Genomic DNA, 12,810 nt, shown 5'->3' on the forward strand with positions numbered 1-12,810 from the left:
GAGGCAGGCTAAGTGTCAGGTTGTTACTTCCAATGTGGGATCCAGGCCAGCTAGGAGCAGTGCGGCAGCCCCGCATGCCTTCTGTGGTAATGGGTCCCAAGAGAGACCACTGGTTCCATGTCCTATATGCAAAACAGATGCCATACACAGAAATTGTTCAGCTTAGAAATAGTCATAAGCAAGCATAGTTTGAGGAAACAGAAGGCAAAGGCAGAATGACCTGTTATTTCTGCTAGTTTTGGTTCACTGCTAGAGTTCTCTGTAACTAACCAAAGGAGGATGCACCTAAATGCACCCACCAGTGGCTCCACAGAGATGCTGCTCACAAGCCAGGCACCATCACTGGGGCACTGACCCTGTGGCACCAGCTGCTGTCACAGCACTCAGAGTGTTTCACTGACAGAGGCAATCTTCCTAGAAAGGCCAGCTAAGCCTCCCTTCATTGTTGGTCCTTCCCACAGCCTGGTGAGGAAAAGCATTTAACACATGGTATTCATGGTTGCAAAACTGGAGCTTGTTTAATCCTCAGCTTAACTTGAGCAGCTCCTCTTCAAACAGTTCCCACCTCTACTCTCCATGAACCTGTGTGAGTTAAGCAGGACAGTCCCCTGTGCGAAGGAGCAGGCCTGAGGGTGTTGCCGCTCAGTGCCTCTGCTAGAAGGAAGGCAGAAAACTGCCCAGACCCAGGAAATGCTTTGGGATTAATGCATTTTTGTGAGTCCTCAGCACACTCTGCATCAGTGAAATACCAGAGTGCACTCCCTGCATCCAGAGGGGACAGCTGCACACCACCTGTTAAAAACAGAGACTCCTCCTGTGTCATCAGACCGCTTCACAGTCTGAAACAGTGAGATGAGAGGGTACCTGTGACTATCCAACAACTGACAGATACCAGGTGAAGCCTCTGGCTGGCAAAAATGAAGTTTACAGAGGAATCTGTACCTATTGTCTGTGCCAGGCTGTGTTGTCAGGGGGTACATTTGCAGGCTGAAGACTTCTACTGGTAGCTGAAACATAAACATAGCATTATTAAACCTGGCATGCCATTAAGCTTGTCCGGTTTCCTACTTGTGCACCAGCCAGTAGCAAATTCTTCATGAGGAAGAATCTCTGTAAGTTATGAGGAGGATCTACACCCACCTCCTATAAATCACAGACTAATCAGCAAAGCATGCACTTCTACAACAGCTAAAACTTTCCCCAGTCTCTGCCAAAGCAGCTTCTGCCAAAGCAGCTTCACACTGACATCTGCAAAACAGGAACGAGGAACCTGTTCTTTTCTTCAGCTTGATCACTGGTCGAGGTGAGACCATCAGTGTTCAGAGTTGTCACTGAATAACCACCAGATGGCCCTTACAAATGCCCAAGTACACCAAGTTTTTTCTCTTGTGCTTTTACAGCCCAGGCCCTCTCTATCCTAATCACATTTCTAAAAAATGGCGTAATTCCTCTAAGTTAAAATCCCCTCATGAAACTAGGGTGATGGTTGAGAAATCCAGTTCTAAGAGGACAACTGACTAATGAATTGGATGTAACCAGATCATTTACATAAGGTGATAAGATTTACATATCTGTCTACATAAAAGCAGTTCCTGCTGGCTCAGCTCTGGCACAGAGCACATTTTAATTTGAGAATCTGTAATGTACAAAGATAGAAAGAAAACTTCAAATGACCCCTATATAAAATACAGGTGTCCTTCACAGTAACCCTCAGGTCCTAGCTATGTACTGCTGTGCAACCAGACTCCGTAAGGAGGGAGGAACTCCTCCACACATCCTGGGGTCATTAATTTCCGAATTCTGCTATCCCCTGGGATGAACATACACAAGTTTAGGATTGCACTGACAGATTCTAACTTTGGGAATTCCTTTAACAAATTCCTTGTTCCAGTGAGAAGTTGCAAAGCTTTTTATCTCCTGTTTTCTTCCTATAATTGTTGCTTTTGGTTTTTACTATGGGTCTTAAGTTTGTGTTGGGGTGCTGTGAAATGTTTTCTGGCAGTTGTGGCATAAGAGACAGGTAACATGTGAACTCCAACCAACTTGCTCAAGCCAGCTCTCCGTCCTGCGAACTGGCATGTGAACATGTCCATCTTCCCCAGCACAGGTGTCTGAATAGACCTTTGGTGATACTTTCAGATTTTAGCAGAATCCACCTATGTAGTTCTATGCACATATGCATTAAGGAAATTATTATATTAATCTCTCAGACTCATGATAGATGTCAAGCCCACATAAAGCTTTGCACAGGTTGGTAATAAAACTTCAAGCTTGGTAATACAGCTGCATGATGCTGCTCACAAGGAATCATAGAGTCATAGAATGATCAGGGTTGGAAAAGGTATTAAGATCAGCTTGATTCAACATAAACTGCAGTGGCCTCTTCACCCAGTTCAGAGGTAAAACAAAGGTCTGGGAGCTCTGGAGAATCAAGCATTCCTTAAAACATTTCAGTGATAAAAGGTAGATAAAATCTAGAAGGCAGATCTGTGGCAACTTTTCTTTTACCTTATTAGAGCAGGTCAATCCTTGGGGACTACAGTATTTTGACACTGCTCCCTTAAAGATAAGGGGAAAGGCAGGTGCTACATTTATCTAGTAAATGATTTCTGGAGTTGCATTCCTGTGCATTCATGCACAAATCAAGAACACTGTTGTGCCTCAAACATCCCCAGGCCTGATGGTGAGGTCCAAGATAATGTGTGGGAAACAGCAACACGTACCCTTCAGCACTGGAAACTCAAGATGATATAAACTCAGACACACATTGCACCATTTCATTTCACTTGGGCCTGACTTCACATCTGCTGCTACTTCCAGGCTGCCACTGATGTGATCCCTGAACTAGGGCAGAAAAAACCACTCTGCCTCCTTTAATGTTTGTGTGACATCCTTCCTTTGCAGATAGTGCTCAGAAGAAAAGCCACGTGGTAGGATTGATAGCAGTGTGCTATGCTGAGAAAAGAAAAGCAGGATGCACACCTATTGAAACTGCTGCTTCCCTGAAAGCAAGTCAGAACAGGGAGAAAGAGCTGGGCTTTCACAGGCTTGCCAGCAGAGAGGATTAATCTGACTCTCAACTGCCATGCCCACTGTGTGGGGTCAGTCACAGCAGTGCAGTGTTACCCCTGCTCTCCACAGTGGTTTGCAGAATATTCCGGGCTGCAAAGGGCCAGTGGTTCAAAAACTGGGTTTTACTTAATGCCTGAGGTTGCTGCTTGGCTTTGGCAGTGGTGGCTGCATAGCAGTGATCTTCACAGCACAGGGGCATCCAAGGCCTGAAGGGAGATACCTGAAGCAGCACAGCCCTGGCCCCTTTAGCCCACATCTGTGTGAGACCCTACAAAGGCAGGAATGAATTGAGGCTGTGGCAGGGGGTTGCAGTGCTCTGGTCAGGCTTAGGCAGGAGCTGTGAACACTGCTTCCTGCAAGCCAAAGCTTATTTTCAGTAAAACACTGGGTTTTTCAGGTAATTATATTTCTAGAATAGACAAAACAAAGCACAGGAAAGCATCCCCATTTCCTATGGAAAGAACTTTACAACTTTCTGTTCTGTTTTGGCAAACTAGAATTATTTTGTTTATAAAACTTTAATAGGGTTGTTCTGTTTATAGGGCAGGGCTGTTTCCACTGCCCCAGCAAATGAGGTGAAGCTTGCTGTTGCTTCAGGGCCTTCCCTAGAGCTGTGAGCCCTGCAGGACTGGCAGCATCACAGAGGCTGGGGGTGCTGGGGAAAGAGGGAAAGAGGAGCAAAAAGTGAGTCACCCTCAACCCTTTCCAGCCACTGCACTGCTGAGCGGCTGCCTGCTGTGGGGCCATAGGTGCCCACCACAGTTAGAGGTCTCTGAGGCAACATATCAAAGGTGCTCGTGGCCTCTTGTCCCTCTTGTATGGCTGCAGCTAAGCAAAGAACTCTGACAAATGCAGCAGCAGAAGGGATGTCTAATCCTTTCCACACTTCCAAACATGGTATGGGATACAGCAGGGAGCAGGGCTGGTGCAACCTGCCTCTAAGTTTAGCCCCCAGGGTGCCTTCACTCAGGTTCTTAGAGTTAGCCACCTCTGAGGTGGCTGATGTGACGCCCATGCTCCAGCAGCCCCACAGCTCCTGGGTAAGCTGTGCGGGATGCTCCACAAAAAAATAGGTTTCAGGCACTGTGAGTGTTAAAACATAAGGGACTGTGGCCTGAGCCAATGGAAACTCATTCTGCCCACCCACCTGAGTGCACCACAAATGACATTGGGCAGGATGATTTCTCTTTAGTTCTGCTCTTTTTTACATACATGCTATGTGTGCATAGGCTTTATCTGTACTGTATGCAACCTAAATCTCACAGAAAAGTCTGCCAAAACATACACAGTATTTTTCTGGACCAGATCCAGATCATGGACAATACAGTGTGCTTTCTCTCTTCAGGTATTACCTTTACTTACTTCTGGACATGCTGCTTATGATGACCTACTCACGAACATGGGACATCTGGCTTCTGGAAGGAAATAGGTGGGTTTGGTCTTTTCTTTCAGCAGTGGCAGGGTTTTTTTGCTAAATGTTAATGGTGTGTCCAGCCCTCCCACATGCCAGAGCATGTTTCCAGTGAAAAGCCCCTAAGGGAGATGGAAAAGCCCTGCAAAAGAACCTATTGCCTACTCTGTGCTCCTCACTGGTGCCCAGTCTAAGCAAGGCAAACCCTCTCATTCCCACAGCCCTGCCTGGGTGGCAGGGGCTGCCCAGGCCTCTCCAAGGATGACATGAGCACCCTACTCACCGCTCGCAGCTGAGCAGGAGCACACTGACACTCTCATCCCCCTCTCTCCTTGAGGTTTACCTGAGTACATTTAGGCTGAAACCAGTTTCTCTCTTTGGTGCTCTACCAGGAGTCCACAGGGGATCTATGCCCCCTTTCTGAACCTCACCCATGTGCACGTGCCTGGAAGGCCACGGTGGGTGAAGCAGAATGGCAGGTACTTACTGTTCATCCTCAAGTTCTGCTCTGTATATCCCAGTTCTGCCCATTTGCCAGATCTCCTAGTCTGTGCCCTTTGCAGTGCCAGACAAGCACTGAAAGGCAAACTGAGACCTGGTGGTTTTAATTGTACCATCAAAGAGAAAAGCCCCATCTACTGCATGACCACACTGAAAGTCTTTTCCTGTCACTCTTACGCAGGTAACAGAACAATTGACTTCTTTATTTAATTTCGCTTGTTTAAACTGTTGAGAGCTGGCAGCTCCTGAAAGAAAGGATTAAGTGGGAGAAGTGGAAAGAGCCCTATCTGCTTGCCGTGCTCTTTGCCCAAGTCTGGTGTGCTTTCATTTGGTGTTTGTACAGTTTCTGGTACAACATGGTCCTGACCCAACTATTTGGATGAATAAGCTGATGCTAAGGAGTTGTTTGCTGGCCTGAGTATACTTTCTTTTTAGTTGTTAATATAAATAATGGAAAGTGGTGCTCATTTTTGTCTCAACTATTTCTTTCATCAGTCCCCCTCTTTTTTTTTTTCTAGGGCTGGTAACTCAGCCATAAAAAAAATAGCCTCTGGATGGAAAGTTAGCTCACTCAGGATTAATAATTATTAATGTCTAAAAGCTGCAGGGCCTGGTTGCAGTGGGCTGCAAATATTTCCAAAAATATGTGCTCTTGAATGAAAATGTTTAAAAGCTTTTTTTCTGTAATAAAAGCTTTGGTTTGGTTTGAGAGGTGGTTTATATCAACATCATAGAGGCTTTACTTGCAAAAATACTTAATGTGATTTAATCTCTAAAATGTTTTAATGGCTTCAGAGGTTTCAGAAGAAATACTGGAAATTATTCAGATGGAAATATCACCAAGCCTGTTAGCTTTTTATAGAACTTAAAATAAAACCCTCTCATTTGTTGTATACTGTTACTTGAGTGTGGTCCACTGGGAAAAACAGATTTTCAGATTTCTTTAATATTCTCCTTGCTCCATTCTGGAATCAATGTTCATTGAGACGGTCTTTGATGGTTTCCATTCATGAGCTTCACATATCATGTCTGCAAAGAAAAAACATGTGGAAAAAAAAGGAGTTTCAGGAGAATTGATCAGGGAAAGGCAGAAGAAAAGCAGAGGAATGGCACAGAAAGAAGGAAATGAGAATGGAGGGTCAGGAGGTGCCAGCGTTTGGCAGCGCACAGCAGGGAAAACCAGTAAAGGCAAGGGGAGATGTGCGACAGCTGCATCTTTTTGTGCCGCAAAGCAACTCCCAGTAATCACCTTGCAAGGCCCCACTTTCCAGATCTGGGAAAGAAGACCAAGTGTTTTCACACCCCTGACTTGGTTTAGTTACTTGCACTTTGCTTACTCCTGGTCTGTGGATTTACTTAATGACCTCTCTGTGTTTGGGAGGGACTGTGCTGCTCCCGAGCTGTGAAACCTTTACCGGTATCACGACAAAGCCTCTGAAGCATTTGCTGGGGAGTGGGAAACTCGGGGCAGTGAAGATAGCACCTGAGATAAGAGTCAGAGGAGTGAAAGAAGCCATGTCTCAAACCACGCCGAGTATTCGAACAGTTAAGCAAAACCCTCACGGTTCACAAACAGGGACTGCTGTCTCCCCTCTCAGCGGGGAAAGGCTTTAGGGGCAGTCGCTGACCAGTAAGGACCAAGACACGAGTTTAAGAACGTTGATTCTCAGCGGAGGTTCCCAAGCAGCGCGGCAGGACTTGGTGCTTTACCCTGCTGTCCCGTGCAAGCCCTGGCCACGGATCCCGTGCAGCGGCACGGCCGGCAGCAGGCAGGCACACTGCCAGGGCTCCCACACCGAGAGCAGCATTTCACGTGAGTGCCCGCGGGGGCATCCCGCACCTTCGGCACCGGGCACCTCCCGCCCCTGGCCCGGCTCTGACCCAGACCTGCCGGGAACAACGCTCCTGTCGCGGGCTTCGACTCAGTGCCCGCCGTCCGAGCGCGGGGAGGCTGCGCCGAGCTTCGCCCCTGCAGGTTTCCCAAGGATGCTGCCTCTGCAGCCGCAGCCCCGAGGGCAGCCCTGCTCTCCCAGGCATGGACCTCTCGCATGCCGCTGGCCCAGGTTATGAGCTGGACACGAGATATCCCCCAAAAGCACCGCCACCATCCCTCACACCCTTGCGCGCCTCCGGAGCTGGGGGGAGGAGGCACCGGGAACGGCCAGGACCACCCGACTCCAGCGACCGGGCTGAGGGGTTACACCGCGGGTGAATGGAGGTGCTGGGGGGGTTACGGGGCTGGTGGAGGCACTGCGGAGGAGCCAGTGGAGGACGTGCACTGCTGGGGGAGCGGAGGGCTGGCCCTGCCGGAGGGACGGCCCTGTTTGGGGAGGGCTGGGGGGAGCCAAGGTGCTGGCGGGGGGTTGGAAGCGCGCCGTGTTGATTTTGGGCAGCGCGCAGCCGCAGTGCGAGCCGCCGGAGGGTACAAAGCGGCTGCGAGAGGAGTTTGCAGACTCCCAGCAGTGTGGGTTGTTGGGGGGCTGGAGTCTTGCGGGGCTGCCGAGTGTCCCACTACCACCTGCACATCTCCCACCGGCAGCCGCGGAGGGGCCTCCTGCTTCCGAGGCGCGGAGCCCGGAGGTAAGCGATGGGGGATGGAGAGGGGTCGGAAGTGGGGCGGCAGCGGAGCTGCCCCTCTCGCTGGAGGTAGTAGCCCGCCCAGGGGCGGCTCAGCATGGGGACCGGTTGTTGGTCGGTGTGCCACGGCGCTGCCCCGCTGGCGCGAAGTAGTGGGTCCTGGTACAGGGGTACATGCGCTCGTCGCGGAGTTAATGGTGCCGGTACCCGTTTCGCGGTTCGAGTGGAAAACCGTGGGTTTGGCCAGGGTCAGAGGCACAGACAGGCGTATTATGTGCTTTGCTGCATCCCGTCTGTAACTTGGGAGCATCCCGGCCCTGCCGCTCCCGGTGCCCGTCCGGCTGGGGAGCTGCTCGGAGCGGCCGCGCTGTGCCCCCTATGGGTCTCGGCGCTTCTCCTCGACCCGGCCGCTTGCCTGTTCGACAGGGACTGAACGTACGGCCGGAGGGAGAAGCTGCTGCACGGGGCAGAGGTTGGACAGCGGCTACCGGCTTGCTGGGAATGGGTCTCATCCACAGCGGGAGTTGTTTGTCGGTGCTTTGTTTAGATGGGCTGCCTTGGATAAAGTCTAACTGATGAGTTGGCACTGTAAAAAGGCAGCAGATAAATTTTGGGGGTGGGGGACGGTCTTGGGCTTTGATGCTCAGCCCATGAATATGCCTTAATTTGGGCTGCATTTCAAGGATCTCAAACAGCTCATGAAGACATCCTGAAGTGTTTGAAAACCGTCTTATTCCTTCTGAAACAAAGAAAACTGTGAGGCTCTAGCTTGATACATAGTTACGTGTAAAAACTGATTGAGGCATAACTACAAACCTCAGTAATGATAGTGACTTGTTTGTGACTTCCTTGGCCCCGGGTTTCATGTAAGACTAAGCTTAGTTCAACTTTCTCGTAGTGATGTGACGGTCAGGTGTAGTATGCTTTTGTTAAATTAAAGCTCTCAAACTTTAATAGCAGAGCCCATCCAGCAGTTCTGTAGATTATCTGACAACCTTGCATCTTGTCTAGCCAAGAAATGTGGCCATGACATTTTGCTGATTAAAAATATCGGATGTATCTTACCCTTTTATTTCACCTGATCTGATTAAAGACTCTGTGGGTGCATGTTGTGAAGAAAGGAAAATGAGATAAGTGAGAAGAGGATGATCAGGTTAATGTGAGTTTCAAAAAGGCTGAACTAATTTACTAAGTGCCTGATGTGTACAAAGCAAGCCTTGACATTTTTGTTCAGGTGCAGTTTCAAGTCCTTGGGAGTGCTGCGTGGGTGTTCAGGTCTGGAGTCAGTTTTCCAAAGGGTGCCAACAGGGCACAGTGGGGATGGCTGGCAGCAGTGGGGCTTCACCCAGTCTGTGCTGCAAGTAGCATCTTTGAAGTCTTCTCTGCCTTCTGACTGGAAACCTGCCTCATTGGTAACTAGGTAAAATGGGATGCTAGCCCAGAACTGCCTCCTCAACAGAAGACGAGGTGTTGTCCTATGGCAAGGAAGCCTGGGACCTTCCTCCATTCATTTTGAGTGAGACAGGTTGCAGCTCTGGCGTGCAAGGTGCAAGGGGGTTTGGGTGTGGGAGCTTGTGTGAGCATCCTATGCAGTGGTGGGCATGGGGAAACATAGGGCGTGCTGGGGGCACTAGCCCCCAGCAAAGCTGCAACTCGAGTTGCCAGGGACTGGCTTGGGCAGAAGTGTAAGGGGGTACAGGCTGTTGTGAACCCCAGAATATGCCCACTGCGTGCTCGATGGTGTTTGATGTTACACTGGACTCTTATTTTCATTTGTCTGGTGTCACAGTGAGGTTAACCTTTTTTACTGCCAGAGTTCTGACTAGGTGGAAGCTCATTATCTGCAACGTATGGTTCTCTTGAGACAAACATGATACTGCCATTGAATGAATTACTTATGACCACCTTAGGTTACTTGGTGACAGCTTCTGTTGTCACCAAATATATATATATATATATACATATATAGGAGTCCCTAGAGCCTGATTTCTTTGGAGATGAAGCTTTACTTTAAAATTGCACTGGGGAAACTGAGAATAAAACTGTGTCCTTAGATTGGAGACTAAATGTGGATTGTTCTTAGGTGACAGCTTGGCAGGTCTCTAGAAACCTTCCCTCCTTGGGAGAGCTGGCTGTGGATGTGTTTCTCACAGCACAAACTTTCTTTTTCCTAACTTTTGTGTGAGATGAGTCTGTTCAGTTGCTCCCCCTCAGTGTCTGCCTTTTCCAAACTGGCAGTTTTCTCAGACTTGTAAGCTTCTGGTACAGCTTGCTGTCTCAGTTTCTGCAGTGCCCTGTATGTCTAAATAATAGATGCTGAAAGTGAGATGAACATGTCTAAATGAAGAGTCTCTTTTGCAAATGATGCTGAGCCACGGTGAGGAGCTGTCAGAAATGGGCAGCTGATAGTGCTTTTAGTTACTAAAGCATTAGTTGTTAATTGAGGACAGTTGCAGATTTTCTTGTGGTGTCAGCACCTATTGTAGTGCTAGGTCATGGAGAAGGAGGCTTTTTTACCCCCAGTCTTTCAGCTAATGGGTTTGACTAATGGGCCATTGAAGTTTAAGGCATCAATGCCTGGATTGTCTGATCCACCCAAATTTGCTCCTGCCTTTTAGAAAGGGAAGAAACTTGCGAAGTGGCCTGAAAGCTTGTGTATATACATGCACGCATATGAATTTTATCAAAGTTTTCTGTTGGCTGTGGTGAGATGACAAGTGTTAAGCTAACAACTGGGTTATCATAATGATGAGAAGGTCGTGTGGAATTGCAACACAAAACAGCAATGAACAACTCGTGAAAAATTTCAATTCCACCTAACTTCTTAAAGATGTAGCAGATCAAGTTTACAGATGGCTGAAATGCCAGCTGTATTTTTCTTTTTACAGGATTTACTTGAAAAGTTTTTTTGTTAGACATAAGAATACATAAAAGTCAGTGTCTTTTTATAAGCCTTACAGAAGCACTGAAATAAGATTGCCTTGACTAGAGATCCAGATTTATGATCAAACTTCTAACGTGTTTGATTTTAGCAGGAAGTGATTCATTTTAAGTATCTTAATAGAGTCTGTGTGGCTGAATAATTGGCAGTCCTATAAAAAGATACTGAGGCATCTCATGGAGAAACCGCGGAGACCACTCAGGCTCATCAGGTCTGCCATACCAGTTATCTCTTGTTCATATTACAGATGCCTTGTATTGAGGAGAAATTACATGGCTGCTCACAGCTCAAAAGACTGGGACCTGAAGAGAAGTGATAATACACATCAAGAATGAACAACCAGTATAAGTGATTATTTTTTACAGTTTATTTATGTTTTCATGTAGGTAGCCTCTAGAAGTGAGGTACTGTGAATTTTAGTGTCTGGCTCATTCTCTAACTCTGAATGCTGCCCATGTATTTTACTGCAGGGAACTGTGCCTGCAATCACGACAGCAGTGTTGAGACTTGTAGTTAAATCTGAATACAAGTTTAGGCTGTATTTATATTTAATAAATACAGCCAAAGACTAAACTTTGCCAAAGGTTCCCTGTCAAACTCTGCATATAGCAGAAATGTGTATCTGGCAATAGTCCCTTCTTCAGCATTATAGATGTACTTGTTTGTGATGAGAAAAAGAGGAAATTACTTTTAAGGTGCTGTAGTTAATACTGAAAATGCTTTCTGAGCTTTCCTAGTAATGAAGAGCCTTCCGTCATTCAGGATGGATGGCAAGAATGTCTGATCTTGCTTCTAGGCTGTCACAGGCCCCAGGCTCTTACGCCTATATTAAGCCCAATGACTAGCTTGGCCAAAGCACAACTTAGAAGGCCTGTTAGACTTAAAATGCTCCCACAGGCTTTCGTGGCAGTTAATGCCAGTTTTTTTGTGTCTGTGCTCAAAAATGTGTTTCTGATTTCTAATTAGAGTTGTACTGGGGAAGGACAGCTGACAATTAAGCATGAGTCATGAACATGTATTTTGAATGTCCCTTTGATTCTTTAGAGGTGTGAGTAGACTGGAGATGGAGGAGTCCAGCAAGAACAGTTGGAACTTAATTGTAGGTAAACAAATTTGTCTAAGTAAGCAGCTCTTTTTAGATGCCAAACTGCTGTTTCCACACTCAGTCAGTGTACAGGCTCCCTACTGCACACAGGCAAACAAAACTAGATCCAGGTGTCTGCCCTGATGGGTTGGAGGTTGTAACCATGTTTCCCTGAAAAGAGGTGTCTCCAGAAAAGATCCTGCTGAAGTGTTGTTGGGTGGTGGGGGTGACCCAGCCTGTTTCTGGGCTCAGGGATGGTGCCTCTGTGCCATTCCCCAGAGAGGGAGATATCTGTGCTGTCCCAAAGCACTGGGGTATTGCTGCATTGCACACAGAACTTGGGAGGAAATGGCAGTCAGAGAAGTCTCTGCAGAATGCAGGCTGTTTCTCCATCTTCTCTGCAGCTGTTTATGCTGTCAGCTGTAGGCATCTCTGACTTTTGTGGTGGCGGTTGTTGTCCAGGAAGGCAGTGGGGACATCTCATTGTGTTTCTTGAGCAAATGTTCACTGTACCACACTTCCCAGTATGGATTGCTGATCTGCTCTGGCTTGGTGGTCTCTTAAACCTGCTTTGTCATATGCCAGTGCTCTGAAGTAGAGGATGCCCTTCCTGTGGGTGCCTTAAGCTGTTTGGGGACACTGAGGAGATATAAAAGAGTTTCACTGAGGCTGCTTTTGCAGTTCTGCAGTGCTGGCATTACTGTTGAGTTCTACACTGCACAAATGTTACCCACACCTCATCCCAAGGACCTGGTGTTTTCTCAGAAGTCTACCATCATCTTTAACCAAAGGGTTACCAGTGCAGTTACATGAAGCAGTAGGGCCCTAGCAGGAGTTGGATTGCACTGATGCTATGTTTTCAGAGGTGAAAACAGTCAAAACCTTGATTTCATTGCATGAAGAATCAGCCCTGGTCAGGCTGCTTTGTGTTGGGAGGTTTTGTACTAAAGGCTTTGAGAAATCTGCAGTATCCATACACCTAGGACTGATGAAGACTAATCTATCCCTTACCTGATGTTTTGTATGGGTTTGCTTTTAGGGAACATTGATTTTTAAGCCCTGAGTTCCTAGTTTTTGCTTTTGGTTTTTGTTTTTTGGGTTTTTTTTTGTGTGTGTGTGCTGTTTGTTTTTTGTTGTTGAGGATTTTTTGGGGATGTGTGTGTAGGGTTGTTTGGTTGTTTTCTTGCCTTTTTTTTTACTTTGTTGGTGGGGTTTATTTTGTTT

At 47.3% G+C, this 12,810-nt stretch overlaps 1 protein-coding gene across 1 annotated transcript in view; it reads left to right on the plus strand.

Moving 5' to 3' along the window:
* The first annotated feature begins 7,424 nt into the window (after positions 1–7,424).
* KANK1 (KN motif and ankyrin repeat domains 1) overlaps positions 7,425–12,810 on the plus strand; it is a 134,821-nt gene continuing 129,435 nt past the window's right edge. The window contains exon 1 of the mRNA XM_031054163.2: positions 7,425–7,564. The gene's annotated coding sequence lies outside the window, so the exon portion shown is untranslated. The remainder of the gene's footprint in view (positions 7,565–12,810) is intronic.

Source organism: Melopsittacus undulatus, chromosome Z (assembly GCF_012275295.1).
Source record: "Melopsittacus undulatus isolate bMelUnd1 chromosome Z, bMelUnd1.mat.Z, whole genome shotgun sequence".
Classification (NCBI taxonomy): domain Eukaryota; kingdom Metazoa; phylum Chordata; class Aves; order Psittaciformes; family Psittaculidae; genus Melopsittacus; species Melopsittacus undulatus.